This window comes from Triturus cristatus, chromosome 9 (assembly GCF_964204655.1).
Source record: "Triturus cristatus chromosome 9, aTriCri1.1, whole genome shotgun sequence".
In the NCBI taxonomy this organism is placed as follows: domain Eukaryota; kingdom Metazoa; phylum Chordata; class Amphibia; order Caudata; family Salamandridae; genus Triturus; species Triturus cristatus.
Window position 1 is genome coordinate 793,102,364 of NC_140592.1, and position 22,298 is coordinate 793,124,661.

Genomic DNA, 22,298 nt, shown 5'->3' on the forward strand with positions numbered 1-22,298 from the left:
ACTAGCCCCAGCACAACCGACTCCTTGCTCTTCTGGGTTTAAGCTATTTAAAATTCTTAGCCTCAACTGCCGCTCGCTGATAAAAACATCACGCTGAGATCCTGGACCTTCTAACTGATTTCTCTTTCTCGCGGAAACCTGGCTTCACCAAGACGCCACCGCAATACCATGGCTGGCTCTTCCGCATGGCTACACATTGAAATCTGTCAACAGAGAATTGGGAAGAGGTGGTGGGGTGGCAATGATAGTTAAAGAATCATATAAAACCAATTTAGTGAGTGAACCCATAATAGGCTGCGAATGCGCATCAATCAAAATTGGGCTAACCCATAATATCTCTTTAGCCGGTCTTTTGATTTACAGGCCCCCTGGGTCAGCGACCAGTTTCAAAAAGGACCTTCTTGATAAAGTGGGGCATCTGGCTAGCAAGACTGCCAATTTCAAATTTTTGGGTGATCTCAATCTCCACCTTGAAAGCACTGAACAGGTGGAGATTGGCAGTTTCCTGGCTGATCTGGAAGCCTTTCAATTAAAGCAGTGCGTGCTTGAAGCTACCCATGTAGCCGGCCATGTTTTGGACCCAGTCATTTCTAACCTTCCCCAAATCATTATGCGTTCCCCAGTCCCTCAGGTCTGGACAGACCATTTTTTGGTCACCTTCTCCCTACAATTTACAATTAAAGTTGACCCTAGTCGCCCCATGAAGATCCTAAAGCGTGCCTAGCATAAGCTCAACCCTGAGATTCTTTCCGCCTGGCTTTCTAGCCACCAACCGCAACTACCCGCATGCGCGGATGAAGCAAACCAGTGTTATCAGGACTGGCTGACGGCGGGCCTGGACACCCATATCCCTGAAAAATGGGGTAAGATCGGGCGAGGGCCATCTAACCCATGGTTCAACGAGGCCCTTTCTGTGACCAAAAAGGACTGTAAAAAGTTGGAGCGCGCTTGGAGGCGCTCCTACGATATGACTGCCAAACTTGAATATCAAGCAGCCCTTAAGTCTTACCACAAAGAGATTCGCAGAGCGCGGGTCGACTTTGTGGCCAATAAAATTACGGTGAGCTCCAACCCTACTAAGACAATCTTTTCCTTATTGGGCAATATGAAGAAATCCGGTGGTAATGAGGGTTCTCCAATCACCTCTGATAACCAGTGTAGTGCGTCAGCTACATATTTCATTAATAATCTACCAGGGACTCCCACAAACTTTCTCCCTGTCTGAAGAGCCGGCCCCCTCTGGGGTTGAGATTTTGAATGATCATAGCTTGGGGGTATTTCCTCCTATTACGGCTCTGGAGTTTGCGTCTCTCAGCTCCAAAATCAAGTCAGGCTCCCCGGCGGACCCAGTGACTCCCACCTGTTTCCGTCTTTTGTATCCCTCCATCTACGAACTATGCCTTGAAGTGGTCAACCGGTCACTTCTCACGGCATCAGTCCCTTGAGCTTGGAAGCATGCCAAAGTTATCCCCCTTTTGAAAAAACCCTCCTTAGTTGCATCCGACCCTAGTAATTACCGTCCCATCTCGCAACTGACTTTCTTGGCCAAAGTGACGGAGGCAGACATGAACTCTAACCTGGCAGGCTTTGTCGAGCAACATGCTTTATTTGACCCCACTCAACATGGCTTTCGTCCTCGACATAGCACTGAATCCATGCTCCTGGTGGTATCTGAAACCATTAAAAGTCATCTAGATGCAGGTGACTCCGCGGCCTTGGTCCTATTGGATTTGAGTGCCGCATTTGACACTGTATCGCACAAAATACTTCTGAGACGCATGCAGAACATCGGGGTTAGGGACTCGGCCTTGGCCTGGATTACATCCTTTCTGTCAGAGAGATCTTTTCAGGTCCTGGCTCCCCCATTTTCCTCACAAAAGTGTGCATTGCACCAGGGAGTACCACAGGGTTCTATACTAAGCCCACTTCTATTTAACCTGTATGTCAGCCCATTGGCGGCACTGGCCAAGAGAAGGGGGCTTTCACTGGTCTCATACGCCGACGATACCCAATTAATGATCAGCTTCTCTAAAAAAAGTTCCACCAACCTAAACAACTACAGGGCTGATCTAATGGCTATTTCCGACTGGATGGCAGCAAATTGCCTTCAGCTGAACTCCGGGAAATCCGAAATACTGCTTTTCGGTAAGGATAGGGAGTTATGGACTGACCTTCTTTGGCCAGAACGTCTGAGGCCTGCCCCAGTCCCCAAGGACTCTGTAAAGAACCTTGGTTTTTGGTTTGACCGTGGTCTAACCTTCGAAAAACAAACTAAGTTTGTTGCGGGGGTCTGTTTCGGTCTCCTGCGGAGCCTCAGACCACTGCTTGGATTCTTTCCCCCATCGGTGCGGCAGTCCATCATCCAATCATCTGTTCTTGCCAGATTGGATTATGGGAACTGCCTTTACTTGGGAGCAACAAGGGCTAGTATCAACCGCCTCCAGAGGATCCAGAATGCTGCAGCTAGGGTTCTGGTGTCTCTACCCAAGCATTGTTTGGTTGCCCATGTGCTTCCGAAACTTCACTGGTTGCCAGTGTGCAAACGCATTCAATTTAAAGCACTATGTATTTCACATAAAATTCTTGCAAAGCAGGCCTCGTCAGGCCTCCTGGATCTATTGGAGCCTTACGTTCCCACGCGCCCCTTGCGCTCCGCCGACCATGCTCTGGTCTGTGTCCCTCGGGTGCGGAGAGCCAGGGAAGGGGGCGCTCTTTCCGACACCTAGCAGCAAAATTGTGGAATTCTCTCCCGACTTCAGTTAGAACTATTCCTAGCCATCTGACCTTTCACAAGGCCCTGAAGACGTGGCTCTTCCCCCTTTCCATCATCTAACCCTTTGTTGATCTGCTCCGGTTCTCGCTCCCGGGTTCTCGCTGCTGCGCTGGGACGCCTCATTGCTGGGGAAGCCATGCGCATTATAAAACTAATAATAATAATAATTTTGGGACACAAGCATTCGTGAGACGACAGGAAGTGTAAAGGTGAGTGTTCATTGTTGAAAGGCACTGTGGGAAATGTTGCTAACCCAATATGCATATTTGGGGTTGAGAAACACGCAAGAAGGATGTGAGGATGTTGACCATTAGTGGGAAGTAGTGTGGTCATGGGGTTGGTGGATGTAGTGCCTGTCCTATGGTTCATTGTATTCATCCCCAGCTATGTAACACAGGGCCTTGGTTTGGTCCAGGATCAGGTTGTGGTATAGAGGTCAATGAGTGACTGCGGCAAGAGAACTCTGCAGCACCTGTAGTCCACTAGATTTCCCAACTGGAATGACTAAATCCTCCAGGATGAAGGGGCCCCCATTAACAAGAGCCTTTATGATTTGTAGGCCATCATTCTGCAATCTTGCATGTCCTCCCTTGCTATCCAGAGATATCCCAGATACAACGGAAAAATGTTCTTGGACATGTGGTGGACATTTTCAAGGGTCTGGATGTGTCTCTTCATCACCTGAGATTGGTCCCACAGGTGGATGTCTATGTCTACCAAGTGTGACCAGATGGACCCCTCCTTATCCTGTAGGCCTTGTTGCATGACATCCTGATAGAGAGCATGTGTGTGACCGCCTTACTCTTCCACATAGTTGACAAGATGGATGACTCCCTTCTGGGAGGTTGCATCATGAAAACTGCAGTATGGGAAAGCCCAATTGTTGACCTGGGTAATGCAGTTGCTATGAAAGAACACAGGAGTTGCCCTCAGTTAGATGGTAAAACTGGTGACCCAACTTGGGTACCCATACATAGTGGGGCCCGTTGAACCCTGTGTAGCCGGGAAACTCATCGGCAGCCTTTGGGACTTATCCCGAGGACCTGCAATATGGAAGATTGCCCAACGAGGGAAACTAGTAACCTAAAGTAAGGTAGTAGATGTATAATCCTCTGTGGAGCCAAATATTTCCTCATCCTCTCTGATCACGTGGGTCCTTCATTGGCGAATGCAAAATCATCATCATCACCAGGCTCAAAGTCCTCAGATCCTGTAAAGGAATGGAAAAACATGCTTGTCTATTTATGTCTGATAGTGTAATTTGGACATTAATGGTGCACCTGTAACACAGTAAAATGAGACATAAAAGAGTCATGGGACACAGTGTGAATATTTCCACTTATCTTCGGTGTGGTGACTGTATCTAAACAGAAGGGAACCAGTTCAGTATAAAATCTTGAACACTGTAGATGCACACGTAGCCGTGATGTCATGGTGGGACATTGTGATGTAGAAAATTATAGTGTATGTCCGGGCTAACAGACATACCTGATGCACGGCAGAAGAATGAGGTACTGCTTTCAGTCTCAGCTGATGTGGTCTGATAGCTGCAGGATAGTGTTGTGACCGGGGACTAGTAATAGGGTCTGAGAAGAGGGGTGTGCAATGGGTGTTGCTGGGGGTGTTCCCAGCAACATCCATGGCTTTTTGACACTGTGCCAGATTTACAAGAAATCGGAACTCTGAGGCAGCACCAAAAACGTAAGCCTCCCTCTGGGGAGGCGTAAGGGAGGCACAACAAGGATAAATATCTTTATTTCTCCTCGGTTTTCCTTTTTCTATGTGTGCTGCACTGTGCAGCACACATAGAAAGAGGAAAAAGCCTTTTGTGATTGTTTTTGTGCAGGAAGGTTTTCCTTTCTGCACAAAAATAATCATGCCTGCAATGCAGGCACCCTTGCATCATGGTGCAAAGGTGGCTGCGTTGGTGCACCAGCGCAGGGGAAAAGGACAGGAATCTGCCGTACCTGATAGATACAGCGCATTCCTGCCCTTTTTTGTTTGCCGTAGGGCAGCACAGCAGGAAGGCCTGCGGTGCTGCCCTACAGCAAAACTTAATTAATGAGGCCCTGTATCTTATCAAGGTTGAGATCTTGATAGCAGACAGTGCTTCAATAGGGTCATTGGTTAGCTGTGCGGAATACGAATGGCAAATTGGTAGTCAAGGTTACATAAGATATTTATCTCTATGAACAAAAGTGGCCTCCCAAATAAAAACATTATCACAATTAAATTGTGGGCATACCTACCAGTCGTCCTTGTTGCTTACCATAATGTGGCATGTTAGGAGTCAATGCTTATTCATTTAGTACATAGCAAAGTTGTCCATTACACACTGAGCAGAAGCTGTTAGACACTCATTGTTTAGTACAGCCTGGTGGTTTGTGACACTCATTGTGGAAATATCAAGGCTTACTACCGCTGACGAGGCGTCAGTGGGGTTTTAATGTAGTAGCTATTGGATATGATGACACAACCACTACATAGATTTTAGATATCTGTTACCCCTGTGCCTCTGTTGGCGTGATGTTTGAGTGAGCATAACTACTCAGTGTACAGAACCAGGTACGCCTTGACAAGTACTGGTTGAATTGGAGGGTGATTTATCATGCCATGTCATCCATCTGCTGTGAGTGGTCGGAACACATGACTGCAGACCGGGCAACCGCAGTAGATGTGTTGATAGGTGGCTGTGGGACTTGCAACGCAGACCCTGTAATGGTAACAGTGACATGAGGCGTATATATGTCCCTATGGATGTTTCAATCATATCATTTCTTGAGTAAATCTGTGGTGACTTGGATGGATTAACTACATTGGTGTAGTACCAGCGGTGGCACTGGTCTATGTAAGTTGAAAATGTCACTTGAATGTGTTAGGGACAGATATTTTTGTAGCATATACCTGGCTGGGTGATAGAGATGTGGTGTTCTGGTTCTGGCTATGGCTCTGGCACTTGCGGAGCGGCTGCTGCCGTTTTTACAGATGCATTCCGTCCATCAATTGTTTCTTTTGCATATGCCGCCCTAAGTGGGAAGGGTATGCCCAGACGTGTGTCCCGTGCTCACTACACCACTGGATTCAAGCTAGCCTGGCTGATGAAGGGTGATGCCCTGAAACCGGTCCCAGGATGCTTGTTTCCTGTCCAGGGAGGACCTGACTTGGCAGTTCGGCCTGGACTATTCACACAAGAAACAGGGCAAGACTGATTTGCATATGGCTGGGTCCAAACTGGGGTGGTGTGGTGAGCAAAAGAATGATGGATTAAACCCAGATCTTTGTGGCTGGGGGTGAATGTTTGCATTGTTCAGCATTCCGTCCATCAATTGTTTATTTTGCATATGTCGCCCTAAGTGGGAAGGGTATGCCCAGACGTGGGTCCCTTGCTCACTACACCACTGGATTCAAGTTAGCCTGTCTGTTGAAGGGCGATGCCCTGAAATCGGTCCCAGGATGCTTGTTTTCGGTCCAGGGAGAACCTGGCTTGGCGATTTGGGCTGGACTGCTGCCACAAGGAACAGGGTCAAGACTGATTTACATATGGCTGGGTCCAAACTGGGGTGGTGTGGTGAGCAAAAGAATGATGGATTGAACCCAGATCTTTGTGACTCGGGGTGAATGTTTGCATTGTTCGCCATTCCGTCCATCAATTGTTTCTTTTGCATGCTGTTTTTACAGAAGCACGTATGGATATGGGATGGGGGAAGCATAGGCCTATTAAGACATATTTCTAGCTTTGGTGTGTACTGGGGCCTGTGTAGCACAGGCATCTGCGGTGTGCCTATCGTTGGCCTGACATGTCATTCATACATGGACACTGTGACATTTAAGGATGTGTGTGGACAGGAAAAGCTGTTCAAGAATTGAACTGGTCTGGCATTAGTACTCCTCAGAACAGGTTTTGTAGCTAGTCAAGATGCATGGACAAAAGGATATGCTGGACCAGTAGGGAGATACAGAGAGGTTATCTGGGTCTGCTACTAGGCATTACTTTTGAAATCTCTGTTTTGACCACTTTTTGTAGAAGTCCCCAACCATGTTCATCTCCACCCCATATGTAATAACCCCCGTCTGAGGCATCCTGACACGTGGCCACCTTCTCCTCTCCATTGGTGTTAGCAAGAGGCAGACTGTGAAGTTCCTGCAGTGGTCAGCTACAAGTTGACAATAACGCCTGTCTCCTCGTCTATTAAGTTCCCTTTCCTCTTCAATGATGGTGCATCTTTGAGACTGTTGCAAGACTCTGACCCGACCTTCACACAGCACAAGGGGAAGTTTTGGAAGAGTCCTTTCACTGGACCACAAGTACAGCGACCGAGCGAGGTATACAAATTCTTAAGCAACTCACATATTAAGATGATAGTTCATCAGGACAAATAAACAGTTCTCTTTACTGACATATCCTTGCGTAATATTACTGTAATAAACCTGGCAAATGGAAAGCTTCTAGGAAACATCAGCTGTTCAGTGCCCATCAACTGCGTACATGGAAACTGTGGTGCCTGTGGCTTTACGAAACTAGCACGTTCATTTCCTGCTGATGATGACATTTAAAGAAATGAAAAGTCTCGCTCTGAAGCAGCTTAGAATTAAATTCACAAAATATAATATGCATATTGAATGGGAAGTTGATATTTCACTTTAAAACAAACGTGTATTTAATGTATGTTGCAAGACTAAGGGACTAGTTATATACACTAGGTTCATCAGCTACAAGCATCTTCTGTCAAAATTAATTTATTTTTGTAGGCTTTCATAACTACTACCGGGTTATTTAGACCCATAAAAAGAAAAATCAGGGCAAATGGTATCGCTATACATTTTTGCACAAGTGCACATTTTACTGTAAATGCAAATTGTGTTCGCTCGCATTTTGCCACTAGCATTTGTCTAAAAGTAGTAACGTCAAGCGAGCACTAAACGTGAACTATGAGATAATAAAGATCACGAAATCGTCAGAAAAAACATTTTCTCTTGCATTCCACATTTCATTGCCTCCATTGGTAACTCGGGTATTTTTTCTATTTCGTTTTTTAAACAATTGACCCGGCACGAATGTAATTTATGCCTCGGTTCTTTGCGATCAAACCTACCCACCCATTGTCGATAAACGAAATATTTCCAGTTTAGCTGCGTTGTGTATTGCTCCTCCTTACCTTACTGTATGTGAGGAACAAAAATTCAAATTGCCTCAAACACTCAAGTTTATTATGTATTTTTTTAAGAGAGTTACGCCATAAACCGACTGGAAAGTGGAAACACATTCAGATGCTTGTTGCTTAGTTCGCTGTATGGTCTTCAGATTGCTGCTACACGCACATTTCAAAGTGTGCCCCTGATAAAACCAAGAAAGGAAGCAATTACAAGAATATGTAACTCTCAGAGCCTGTCTCCTTGTTCTTCTTCCACCTCTTTCTTTCCTGCCTTTTTTCTGTCACCCTTTCTCTTGTTTTCAGTAAATAACGTCATGCTGGGGTTAGCTAAGCAAATGTGTCATAATGTCTTAGGACACTGTTGTATAAACTGCGACTGACTAACCTTGTAACAGATATGCTAATGTTTCTGTATAAAAATAAATAAAAACACTTTGAAATTAAAAAAAGCTTTCTCTTCAATGTTGTTAGATCGGACCGCAACCAATGCTGCATCTTCATTAAAAGGAACTTAAGTGGCAGAACACAAAATTAGGGGGTCCTCAACAGAATGCGTTCAGGGACCCCTGAGTCTCATATTTCTCACAGATATTCATAGGCTTTTGGGTGACTGGTCCCCCCGAAGGGTGGGGCCGGATGGGCCTGCATTAGGGCCATGGGGAATTCTAAGGGGTATGTGTATTTGCCAAATCTAATATCATGTAAACAGTTTGTCAGCTGTAGTTTGTGCGAGCAGTAGCGTTATATCTAGGCCCATGTAGATATACAGATGATCAAACTTGCTTGTACTCTGACGCACAATATTAGAAGAATACATTTTTTATAAGACTCATCAGTAATTCCGCTCATGCACACAAACAAAAACATTGTTGAGCAAAGCAACATTGTTTTGAACCCTTAGGGGGATATTCTCAAGGACCTATCGCCGAGTTAGCAGCACTTTATCTCAGCCAAAGTGGTGATAAATGTATCTCCCTATTCACAAGCTGGTGCTAACAGCCCATACCATCAGTTTTCCCGCGATAGCAGTCGCAAAAAATATCGCCATCGATGGCCCCGGCAACTAATGCTAATGAGATGCAGAGTAGGTGTTCCCGTGGAAAAAGCTTTGACAACACCACATCGCAACATTCACAACGACCAGCCAGATCGGCGATAAGTTTACAAAACAGGCGATAAGGCGCGTTAGCAGCAGGGATTTAACACCTGCTCTGACCTGGTGTAAAGTTGGACGACAACCTGCACCATGAAAAGGGAGCCAAGCCCAGAGCCACACCTGAAGAACAACAGAGGCCATGGAGCAACTGATCATGCAGCTCGTAGCCCCAAGAGGGCCATAACACCCACCGCCACCACACCCAGGACCCCGCCCGTGGCCCTACCCCTGGCACCCCCCCCTCCCCGGACAAAGATACTGCACATCAACTTTACGAAATCATGAACAAAACAGTTCGCCTGATTTCGCACAATCACAACAATTAACATTCATGTGTGGCCAGAAAAAGGAGAATCATTTATTCATCTATGAATTTCCAAAGCAAATATTAGATCCAAAATTAACTGTAAATCACAGCCTGCAAGACAGAATTCCAGATGAGAAGGTGTGTCATGAGCTCATAAAAGGACAGAGAGAGAGACAAAGAGAGAGAGAAAAAGAGAGAGAGAGAGAGAGAGAGAGAGAGAGAGAGAGAGAGAGAGAGAGAGAGAGAGAGAGAGAGAGTGACAGGAAGAGAGGGAGAGAGGAAGAGAGGGAGAGAAAAAGAGAGAGGGAGAGAGATAGTACAAGGAGCGCCATGCTGCCTGGACACTTGCCTCATACATGCCAAATGTTTTGTGTGTATCGCCATTGGTGCACCATGAGCCTAGGGCCCAGCATCAATTCCACCGCGAAAGCCACATCACATTCCCAGAATGTAAACAGTAGTCAGACTAAAATTAGGGATGAAACGTCCATTGTCACAATACAGAAGGCGGAAGGACATCTGTTCCTCCGACCTTGGTCTGGCCTGCGGCTGGCGCCCCCTGAGAGAGATACCATTGCAGATGCTGATGACTCCCACACCACGCACAGCGTCAATGAAAGACCAACGTATCCACACCCCACACACATAAGTCCTTGCTTGAGGTACTTCTGCATGAGATGCCCTTGACACTTACGTACACAAAAACCCATACTTCCAAACGTTGCACACACATACAACTCATTGCTCCGAGCTGTGGCATGTCATCCACATAAATGCTGCAGGTCAGAAGATTGCCGGTACTACCAGAGCCACAAACGCAATGGCAGCACATCCGGGGCACATGCACAACGCCTGTCACATGGAACTGTACCGTGACCGAATGCTGCATTTGTTGGGGGCAGTGCCACTGGCAGTGTTGCGCATCAGCTACCGTCTGAGCTTCCGACTTGCGTACATCATCTGCGTCCAGCCCTGTTTCCACTGTCGATCATGCACATTCGAGTGGCCCATGGACGTCTGCCTATCCAACACAACGGTAGCTGAACTGGATTATGACTTGTGTGTGCGCCCCCTGTTGGCTCACGACCAGGAGTGTAACCGTGAAGCCGTGCTTGGGATGCTTTGATATCTGACATATGTGCTGGCAGTTGGGCATGGGAGATTGTACAAATCCTTGTGTGCCGTGGCCACATCAAGGCGCACCCCTATTGGTCTGTGTTGCGGATTGGTGAAACAGCATGGACGGAGAACACCTGTCCAGACCAGTTAATGCATTGGGTCGTCCTCATGTTCGTTGAACTCGACAACTACATACTCTTAGAACTGATTGCACATGAAGCTGCGCTCGCATTCATGGACGAGTGACTACGTTCCTGCAGCCACAACTGATCGTAACCCAGAGCACAGGTCCCAACACCGTGTTGCATCTTGGAGAAGTGGTCACATATCCCACCACAACACTGGACATGGCTGCATTCGCCAGGACTCAGAATGCATGTGCATGCACCTATGCGTGTTGACACACACCTGTGCAAGGTGAGTCAGTCCCATGGGCGGAGCTGCACAGCGTCGCTTGGCAATGTTCCTAAATCTGACATACTGCTGGAGGGACAGTACACACATGGCAATGTAGTATTACATGTGCAGTCCGGTGGTACAGCACTATGCAGATCCCATGGGCTGTGAGTCGTGCCCCCTGCACGGGGCTATGAGCATACGCCAAACATCACATGACACGTCCAGCAAGGCAAAGTGGGCTGAGACCGTTGCCATCCGTAATGATTGGGGTTCATTTCTGACTCCCCATTTCTTGCACCTCTACATGTTCCTATGCTGCCTGTTAGTGTTGGAAGCATTGTCTGCATGTTGTGGCCCTTGTCTTGCACGTACTGACACGCACATGCCCATAAAGTCAACGCAACTTCACTAGTGTTCAACTGTGATGAGTGTTGATTAGAATGACAAATCGTCTGCCTCAATGTGCATTGTCCGTACACAGGGAGGGACTGACTGACGCATTCCACTTAGGGGTGAGTCCCCATTGCCAGCTCCACCTCTGTGAGTCAGACATTGTGGTTGGGATAGTTGCTGGTAGACCTGTGCACTTACGTATCTTCTGCAATGTGAGTATGGTGTCCAACGTCTTGCCATGTGGATCAATGTGACCCATCAAAACAGGCAGTGTCCACACAGTTGAGTGTGAGTTGGTATGCAAAGAGAAGTTCTGTTGTCACATGTGATGGGGGACACTACTTCAGGCCTGCTACCGAATGTGACATTTTTACACACAGCCCATATAATACATGGACGTGGGGCTACTTGGGTGGTTGCGAGATTGTTGTTCATGAGCAATGAGGCCACAGCTAGTTTACACCTTCACAGTCATCTAATTGGCCATGTGGGTCAGGGTCAAACATTCGCATTGATGTCATTCCCCAGGGTGTACATTTTTGTGCAATCAATCTCCCTACATTCATCCACACTTTTATACTTGATTGAACCTAGACATGACACATCTGTGTGTTTTGGAATGTTTTATTCACATTCTGTGGAATGTGGCGTGGGAGCAGTACATGGCCATGCAAATACCACATTACATGGTGCCCAGTGGAGGGCCAACCAGAGTCCTCAGTTGAATGATTAGTCAATCGGAAGAGGAAGAGCTCAGTCCGCAGCCTGATTTCTGTGTCCTTGCTAACCAGAGCAGATATGGCAGTCCATGTCGGGGTCCAGGTGAATGTCGCAGAGTGTTTTGGAGGACAGTGGAATGTGTTGTTCCAGCGCATGATGCAGAGGGCTGAACCAAGCAGGAACAGGCCATATGGCGGGGATGAATGCTACAACCACATTCCGCACAGGCATTACCATCCACATCTTAGTCCTCTGATATGTCTTCTGTGTCAGGTGTGTCAGGTGTGTGTGGTGGTGTTATGGCTGCATCACTGTGTGCCACTGACACATCAGGGGGTGAAGGTGTAATGGATGCATCACTGTGTGCCACTGACACATCAGGGGGCGGAGATGTGTGGTGTTGAAGTTCCTGCAGCAGTCATCTGGGACAGGCTCTGTGGCAGCAATGCCATGATGAGGATCTGCAGGGCATGGAATATCCCAGCTACATCTCGCTGGTGCATCCACTCCATGTTCTCCATTGTCCTCCGCAGCTGTGTCAACTCCGTGCTGTCATCTCTGGGGCCTGTCTGACTAGACAGTTCTTTTATTCGAGTAATGGCTCCAGCGAGGTCAGCCAAGGATTGTTGTAGAACATGGAACGGACTGTGGGTGTCCGTAATGGATTGTAAGTGGTCCCTGATGGGACTTAGACATCCAGTTTGGCTGCCATGATTTTGAACCCCAGCCGCACATGTTCAGCCAGCTCCTTCTGGCAGTCTAACACATGGCGTTGGAACGGCATGTGTTCTTCGTGAGGTGCTGGGTGCTTCTTGCTGTGTGGTCTGTGCAGAGGGTGGGGGTCACCTCAATGCAGCTGGGCTGCACTGCTCCTGGTGGTGGGGTGCGGAGGCTGTCCATGAGCTGTTGGAGGGTATCTGAGCAAATGTCCAGGGCGTCCTCTTCATCATCACTGAAGAGATGTCTGGTCTGCTCTGCAGGAGGTGTTGATTGTCCCTCTGCAATGTAAAGGGGAGATGCAGGTTAACAGTGTGTCACATGTATGTTGACGCATTGTAGATGTTTACATACAGACTGCATGACAATGTACATTGTGGCTGTTTTGGTGGCTATTTGACGTGAGACAGTGGACATTTGGACTACATGACGGATGTGAGGTTGTACTTGTACATTTTCATCTCACAGTGTCCTGCTATGCCAGATGTGATTGGAGTTTCTACACACAAGCGGCACCAGTTGTGTCCTCTGTTCTGTAATAAAAGTGTTGCACCTTGTACCACATTGTCGTCAATGTGGATGTGCTGTGATTGCTTGTGTGTGTGCTGCATTGTGGGGGAGTCGCCCCTGCAGCTCTGATTTAGCGGCCTCTTATCCCTTTGAGGAGGTGTGTCTTTGACTTGTGTGCTTTTACGGTGCAGAGATGTTGGCGACTTGGGTCATTTGTGCTCTTGGACGTTTTTTAGGTCTCGCGTGGCAGCGCATGTGCTGCTCACCTCGCGAGATTTATTGTTAACAAGGACTTTCAGAAGAGGGCTTTAAGCCCCGCCCCTCATTTCCATTGGCTGGCGTCACCATTTATTCTAAACGGTGGCCTGCCATTGGAAATAAGGGTTTTCTGTAGACGCCCTTTTGCCTCCGAGCTGGACTCGGTGGCCTGCTTTGCGTCTGTCGCAAAGCACTTTCTTATCTTTATGGGGCCATGTGTTTCTACTTAGAAACACATGGCACCATAAAGGTAAGAGATCAATGCTTGTCAATTTAGCTAGAGAGATTGCTCTATGGGTTAAGAAGACATTGGATATATTTTTGTGCACCCTGACAATCATCGTTTTGAAACTCTGTAAGAATTCACTCTTTCGTTCTTCCTAAAATGATAAAAGCCAGTGTCATTAAGTAATGATGTCACGTATTTTTCAAGTGCAAAGTAAGCATTCGGTTTTCGGAGTTCCCTGTAGTATCTGCCAGGCGCTAAGAGGCAAAGAGAAGTGAAAATGCTTTTCCACGTGCTCCAATCACTGAATCCACCCCAGGTGATTTCCCTGACTCTGTCTTCGTTTTAGCTGTTGAGATAGCTCAGTGGGTTCGGGTCCTGTTGCCGAACACTTCGTGTTGCGTGAGTGGCTGTGTCTCTCCCTGTCCCCGAGTAAGGAAGCAGCGTCTTCATGGGTTTCTTGCGAGGAGCGAGCGACGCTGACTTTATTTCATACACCTCAGTGCCTGAATCTCGGCCCTCGTGCGTTCACCTCCCCTTGCACGTCCGGTTGTTGGCTGGTGAAATAGCTCAGTGAGTCCCTCTGCAGATAACTTCGAGTAGCGTGAAGGTCAGAGGTCGACATCACACCCGGGACAACTCGTGCTGTCTTTGTTCCGAGGTCGATAAAAAGAATGCCATTGGGTTAAGAAATGAAGGGGCATATTAACAAGAGGAGGAGATAAAATTATCGCCCTTTTAGCGTCCGTTTTCGGACGAAAAGCGGCGATAAATTTATCGCACTATTAGCAAGGACGCGCTAGCGCGTGTTTCCGTGATTTAGCACCCACTTTGCATCGCATTGTTAATGAGATGCAAAGTAGGCGTGCCTCATTTGACTACATGGGAAAATATCACGAAGGCAGCTTCGTGATATTTACAACAATGCCCCGGCCAGCGTAGCGATAAACAAAATCGCGCTAACCGGCCATTAACGCTGGATTTTAACGTCTGCTAAAATCCAGTGTTAGGCATACTTTGCATGGGAGGTGGAATGTGGGGTTACGACCACAGGGTCGTATCAGCATGGTCATTGCTGTTTTGCAGGGAACATCGCTGGTTTTCCAGCGATGTTGGGACATTTCCCTGCTATCGCTGGAATTTTCATCGCCAATGCGCTAAGCGTTGTAAATACAGTGGTAGCTTGGCGGTGAATTCCAGCGATAGCCGGCAATAGGGAAACTCGCGCTAGGCGCGGCCAGTGATAATTATCGCTGCCGCTTTTTAATATGCCCCTATGACAAGTAACATAAAAGTGACAAAAGATTAAAACATTTGAGCGTGAAAAGACCACTAACCCGCGTTACTTGAGACGCTTAGAAGCCACATATACCGGAGATGAAGCGCAATAAAAACATATACACATTGCATCTGTTACTATGGTTTGCTCTGTGGCAGTCCAGCTGGCAGAGAGCAGGAGAATGCCCAGCAGGGGCGCTCTGTGCCCCTCCATCAAGCGCAGTGCAACCGCTCAGTGCCAGGCGGGAGGGCACGACGCGGGCAGAGATGTCTCGCCTTGTACCGAGAAGGGCAGAGGTGTAACATGTTCCTCACCCCTCCAGATCTGCACTGGTATCTGCCACCAGGAGGAGGAAGCGGTGCAAGGTGCCTGGTGTAACCAGTCCGACTGCCCCCAAGTCAAGAGAACCGCACCTTGTCCCACGCATGAGCCCCTATCAACCCGCTGCTCACAGAACAATGCGGCCTGGCGGTGACACACTACATGGGCACTTTCACCATTAGTGAACCCAGACTCGGCACATTTCACTACAGCTGAGGTACTGGGGAGGTCGTGACTGGTGCCCTATCACCAGGGACACGGAAACTATGCGATTGATTCTTGTGCGGCCGCCGCGATTTTCACATAGTTGCAGAATTACCGTATTTGCCACATAGTCCATCATTTGCTGCATAATTCTCAGATTTAAAGATAATACATTGTTTCTAGCTCAGACGGTTGAAAAGCTACTAAAGGTGCAGCAACTCTTGCTGAAAGAACTCTGCAAAGCTGGACTGGCCTCCTTTCTGTTGCTTACTTGTATATTTGGGTGTTGAACTGGTACTGGTGAGGTGCAACCAATGCTCAGACAGTGTTACCAAGTTCAACAAGCATTTGAAATGCAATAGGTCTCGCATTTACGCGAGTTTAAGCTATTGGCATTGTAAATGACAATGCCTATTACTTTTGTTTTTTAAAACATAAATAAAAGGCATTGTCATTTACAATGCCAATAGCTTAAACTCGCGTAAATGCAAGACCTATTGCATTGCAAATGCTTGTTGTACTCTTGTGCATTGTTTGTCTGCAGATGTGTTGCTGATGTCAGGGGTTGTATGTGCACCTGGATGTGTCAGAGTGTGACCTGCTCCTTTGAGGATGTGATCCACACTGGGCCACCTCAGTGTTGTGGCGTGCACCATGTCATGTATTTTGACTGCAGCCATGCTATTGGTCATGCAGTGTCGCTTGCATTGTCAGTTTGGCTCACAAAGCTGCTGCTTAGCTGGATTCAGCACATGTGCATGGGTAGGTTGTGAGATTGGTGATAGGGAGGGGGGCCCCTTTGTGCACATAGTGGACGGGGGCCTACTTGGTGTTTCTTTATGTGCTGCAGTGTGCCAAGGGTATCAGGGACATGTTCCACACTCATTGTAGGTGTGCAGTGTGCTACACATGATTGTGCATATGTACCATTGTGCCCATCTCCCCCGTCCCCCCAGTCACTGGTCGTTACTCACCTTGTTGCTGTTGGGTCAGGTCAAATTGAGCTGTGTCCGGACTCCCAACTCCTTGCACCGTCTCCACACTGATGGCTGTGGCCACCATTACCTCCAGATCATCCAGCTCCTCCTGTAGCACAGGACTCCCACCTCCATTCGCCGTTGCTGCCTTCATGTTGGCAGCGACTTTCTGCTTAGTTTGGCTTTTCACGTCATGCCAGCGCCTCTTGACCTCCTCCATTGACCTCCTCGACACTCCGACTGCATTCACATTGTTCACGATGGACTGACATATTTCCGTTTGTGTTGCCAATGACACGTTTGGAGTGCCGACCAGTTGTTGGTAGTGTCCTATCACCTCCGTAACGATGATCCTGTTTTCCTGCGGACTGAACTGCGTCTTCCTATTCCTCTTCTCCTTGGCCTCCCCCTAGCCCGGGGTTCCTTGCTGCTCGTCTGTGGGGCTTGTGGGGTTCGCGTTGTCCTCTGCACTCGGTCCGTTTGCATCCATGGTGCTACGCAGTTTATTTTCTTTGACCTTTTTTTATGTTCTTCTTTTATAGTGCATTTTCCCGCATGACGCGTGGTAATTGCAGGCCTGGCACTGGTTATCGCTGATTTTTGTAACACGATTGGCCACATTTTTTGCGTTCATGTTTTGCATTTTTTCGGCATCACGTTCGTTTTAACGCGGTCATTTGGCGCGTTTTCGTGAGACTATCACATGGTGCCACCGGGTTGAGAATACAACGTTGGCACAGTGTTATTTTCCAGCGATAGACTGCGATGTACAAAGTTGCGTTAAGCAAATTTTGCGATAGTTATCACACGTTCTTGAGAATATCCCCCTTAGAATTTAACACATTTATTGGATTGTTCCAATTTCTTCTCATGGCTGCTATCATAAAACACTTTGCTTGTAATATCAATTCATGGTTCATTTGTAGTAAATGATCATCAGTTAATTCTGTAACTGATGAGGCATTTGGAAATATACATCTGAGCATTTGTTGGCACAATGGATTTTAATAAGGTCCATCAATATTCACTTTTATGGATATCTACGTAACTCAACTATGGACCTTAACCAGTTTCTTTTTCATCCATTTCACAAAAGAGCCAAGTAATCCTGAATTTGCCAGGAGTGGAGTATAATGCAACAGCTTGATTGTTTTAAAGATTATTTGCTTTAATCCAGATATAATTATTACCATGTCTCATTCATAATGCCTTTATGTGATTTGAAGACTGATACAACACTTATTTTCAGGCCCACAGCTATCATCAATAATTAGTTGGGTGCATAAGATTCCTGTGTTCCCAAATGCAGTTTAAATGCTTTAATAGATGTCTGTAAATCCTATTTCTTGGCTTGAAATAAAATCTGTAATCAGTGAATCAAGGTTTTGAAGCCACTTTATAGAAATGTTTGGGTAGTGTTTCTGTTGGCAATTTACTATCTTTTTTCACTAAATATTTAATTGGTTGCTAAATTTCCTTATCCAGCCAATACAATTCACATCATATTATTGTTCAAAAAGTTCAAATTATTATTCAAGGTTATGTATTTATTTTTATTTGTCTATTTGTATGTTTTTTAATGCAGTCCTAGTTCTATTGGGAACTAGAGTACTTTATAGATGCTAGTGATTAATGAAAATATGGCATTACATTAATACTAACTTGAGTATCAGCAACATTTTTATTATTTAGACAGATAAGACGTAGGTTAAAGCAAATGTATTCTAGAGAGAAGGATGTACAGTACGTGTAATGAAGCAGCAGCATGGGACCCGAAAAAAGGCTTCCTCCCCAGGATACCTATCATAAGGGTACAGCCTTATGGTAGCCTACATAAGAGAAATTTCCCAAATAGCAAGTGTCTTAGGTTTTTCTTTACGACAGCATTGAAAGTGGGATATACCAGAGTGGGTGAAATTCCCTAGGTGAACCCTTGGAATGATGGTGCTGTGAGGTGGTGTTGCTTAAAATAAGAGTCTGTGACCTATGCAGTATGTGGTCTTCTATCAAATGTTCAATTTATGTTCAAGTAGTGAGAAGAGTCAGCGTGCAATATTTTGTGCACCACTGGAGCTGAATGTGCCTGAACCATGATGTCAGTCACTTAGAGTTTCTAATTTAATATTAAAGAGCGTAGGTCAAGGATGGAGGCTGGGGTTCCACCTTCAATTAAAGGGCTGGGAAGAAGAGTGAGTCTTCTATTTTAGCCAATTTATAAAGGTGGCCCCATTTGCAAACAACCGCTTGAGGACATTGCCTCCTATAGGCTTGTATTTCCTCAGAGTTTCAACTAAAACACCACGATCAATCATGCTGACATATCAAGGAGGATCAATAGGCAGGATTCATAAGAGTCAATTACTCGCAGGTCATTGTCAATTTGTGAGAAAGCAAACATGTAGCTATTCATCACTTCTTTTTTGCACTAATTCAACAATATTTCAGGACCACACGAGGACAGAATAATATTTTCCTTTTTTCACCATTCATTTTCTATCAGAAAGTGAGTTAAAATTCTTCTACATTTTCTAATAAAAAACAAATTCCACATCCACATCGAAAAACAGATAGTTATTTGTATATCAAGAAACATGATATTTTTGGTATGAATAATGAATCCATATATTTGGTCAATATCAGGAACATGAACAAGAATGCACAAGGCACTCTGGTGACCCATAGCTTCCCAGATATCCTATTGCCTATGACCGGGTTGGTACAGGCTTACACTGAGGATCACCTGGAAGCACTACCGATGCCAATAATTTGCAAAGATGCTTCCAACTGGCTGAATCCAAAACGTTCGCCATATGGATACTAACAATCACTTCTTTAATATTTAATGTCACCCTACCATGTAACATCTGTTAATTAAATTAAATCATTTGCAGTAGATTGTACGATTAATCAACTCCAATCATTGTGTATCAGATCAATCATGAAAATCAACACAACTTAACCCTTCTTTCCTCAAAGGCTAGTCTCCCCTCCTCTGGTTCAAGCTTTTTCTCCTCCAGGGAGAGTAGGTCAAGCTCACTCTCTAGGGTTCCACCAACCTTGCCAATGGGGAGTCCACAAGAGGGACTCCTGTCACTTCCCACTGGGAAAGGGTGGAGAGTTAAGGACTTTACCTTCTTCCCTATAGTTATCAATTTTGCTGGGGCTTTATCCTCACCTTCTTCAGGTTCTTCCTCTGAGGAATGGCCCTCCCACTCTATCCTTTCTTTCTCATAGGAGCTGAGCTTCTCAAGTTACTCCTTTTTAGCTGTCACTTTATAGCTGATATCCCTTGCTTTGCACAACATCCTGAGATGCATGATCCTCATGGCTGGTATGACTGTTAGGTTGAGATTCTGACCACCCTCCATTGTGCCTAACGTTTTACTTGGCAGTTGGGGCCTTTTAAAAAGTTATAAAACACTTTTAACCCTTTTCCTATCTTTCCTCAGCCTTTTAAATATATCATTGGAATGTCGGTCTACACTTGGCCATAACAATCCAATTAGAATTTTAATTTTTTACAATTAAGTGGATTTCTCATGCAAAATTACTTATGACCAAGAGACACTGTGAAACACAGGTTCAGGATCCCCACCGCTGTAGGAAAATGTAGGAAAGTGGAGTATTATGTGGAGTTGGGGTTAGTCCTCGCCAGGTAATTGTATCACAATACGCCAAAGATGGTCCTTGGAATCACACTAATAATCCTTAGCTCAGCCCTGGTAGTGTGGCAAAGAACAGTCAGGCTTTGATAGAGGAACATGTGTTCAGCATTTCAGAGTACTAACCTGGACGATAAGTAATTAACTGGACTCAAGAGAAATCCAACACCAATTTATAAAAATAGTGGTGCTGATTAGGATGCCGCCATCTTATCGGAGGTGGGACCGCCCAACAGGATGTCGGCGGCCCCGCCAATGAAATAAAATTACAATGCGAACGCCTCCAAGGTGGTCGCAATGTCTATGTTTTGTATTGCAGCAGGTGCTGCGTGCTGCTGCACGTGCCGCAGTGCAAAACATAGACACAAAACCTATCCCTGCACTATGTGGCAGGCATGATGCAGTGCCTGCCACATGGTGCAGAGATATAACACCCAAAATCAAGGGCTGGGGGGAAGAGGGGCCCTCTACAGGCCTCCAATGTCCCTTTCCGCCAGTCTTTTCATGGTGGGTAAACCGCCAAGAAACAGCTGGCGGGGAGGGACATCATAATCCATATGGCGGTGCCTGGCAGGCACTGCCACCATTGGAGGGATTATGGCTACCTCCGATGAATCGGGGGCTCAAGGAGCCCGTCAGAGGCTTGGCGGTCGGTCTTTCCATTCGCCAACACACTGCCCACCATTGTAATATGGCTGGCGGGAAACTTACCCACGATGGCGGTGAGTCCGCCACCGACAGGCTGTAGGTGGCGGTCTCACCGCCATTATAATCGCCCCAGTGTTTTTATCTTAATTTAGACACCAAAACTAATGGAATAGCATACATACAACTGGAGTTATAGATTTAAGAAGTAATAGAATTCAATGCAAAATAATACAGTAAAAATGTAACATTGCAGTCAATGGGAAAAACCTCTAGTGACAATCGGTCACTTGAAGGCCAAGTTGCGTTTTACCCGTTGCAGGGTAAAGGTGATGTGGGTCCCAGGACCAAGCCATGACAGTCAGTTCAATTTTACCGTGAACTCTTCAATCATATCTTGGGCAATCCCCCGGACTTTGACCTTAAGCTAGACAGAGTGCACAAAGTAGGCCCTCCGAGGGCAACGACAGCTCCCCCAGCAGACATTTTGGTCTGTGTCCAGGACTTCCGCACCAAGGAAGAAATCCTCCGTAAAGCCCGATCTCTGCAACCGATCACTTTCCGCAATCAGTCGCTGGTCCTCTACCAAGACCTTGCTGCCATTACGCTACAAAATGCAGGTCCTTCCGGCCCATCACGGAGACCCTGCGCCAACGAAACATCTCCTACTCCTGGGGGCACCCGTTCCGCCTCGTATTCCGGCATGATGGGAAGCTGTTCCAACTCCGTTCTCTGTCTGAAGCAAGAAAGCTGTTGGGGATCCCTCTCCCAGAGGACACTGACGAGGGAGAGCGCTCGGAACAGGGTTCCAGCAAGAGCCGCCCGACATGGAGACAGCAGCGCTGCCGACGCCGGGGTCAACGACCGGATCCGCTGGTGGTCAAGAAGGAGCAGCAGGCCACCCTTGAAGCGTTGCCAGGAGTCTTGGCCAAGACATCGACTATGTAACTGAGCCCGGCTACCATGATGTATCCTTCCACTGATGCTCGGGGGGCTGGAGGGAAGGGGGTTTAGGCTCCCATCGGCCACTCTACAATCCCATAGACTCTTTCTCTGCTCATCCTTGGATGACGGACTAATGACTGAACTCAAGAATTTTCTTTTTCCTTTTGGTACCTGTTGTGCCTTGCTTTTCTTATTCCACTTTTTGCGGGTCTTTGCTCTATCCTCTTTTTTACCTATCTCTTTCTGCTGTCCTTTATTTCTGGGGGGGGCCCGGTCCATGGGGTGCTATGATTTCTCTGCTCTTGCGCTGGTGCTGAGGGGTCCTGGTAGTCCTGATGCTCCTATTTGGCATCACCCCAGCTTTAGGTATTAGATGCCACCATCTTCGATTAAGGTCCTCAATCTTAATGTAAGACAGCTCAACAATCCCCTCAAATGCAGGGCGCTTATTTCCTATTTAGAGAGTACACAGGCAGATATTTGTCTCCTTCAAGAGACACACCTCCTCCCTAAGGACTGCCACCGGTTTAGGTC

At 46.6% G+C, this 22,298-nt stretch overlaps 1 long non-coding RNA gene across 1 annotated transcript in view; it reads right to left on the reverse strand.

Moving 5' to 3' along the window:
• Positions 1-11,954: 11,954 nt before the first annotated feature.
• The window catches only part of LOC146798855 (uncharacterized), an 81,575-nt gene continuing 71,231 nt past the window's right edge, over positions 11,955-22,298 (reverse strand). Inside the window, exon 3 of the long non-coding RNA XR_014969207.1 lies at positions 11,955-13,018. This is a non-coding gene — a long non-coding RNA (uncharacterized LOC146798855). The remainder of the gene's footprint in view (positions 13,019-22,298) is intronic.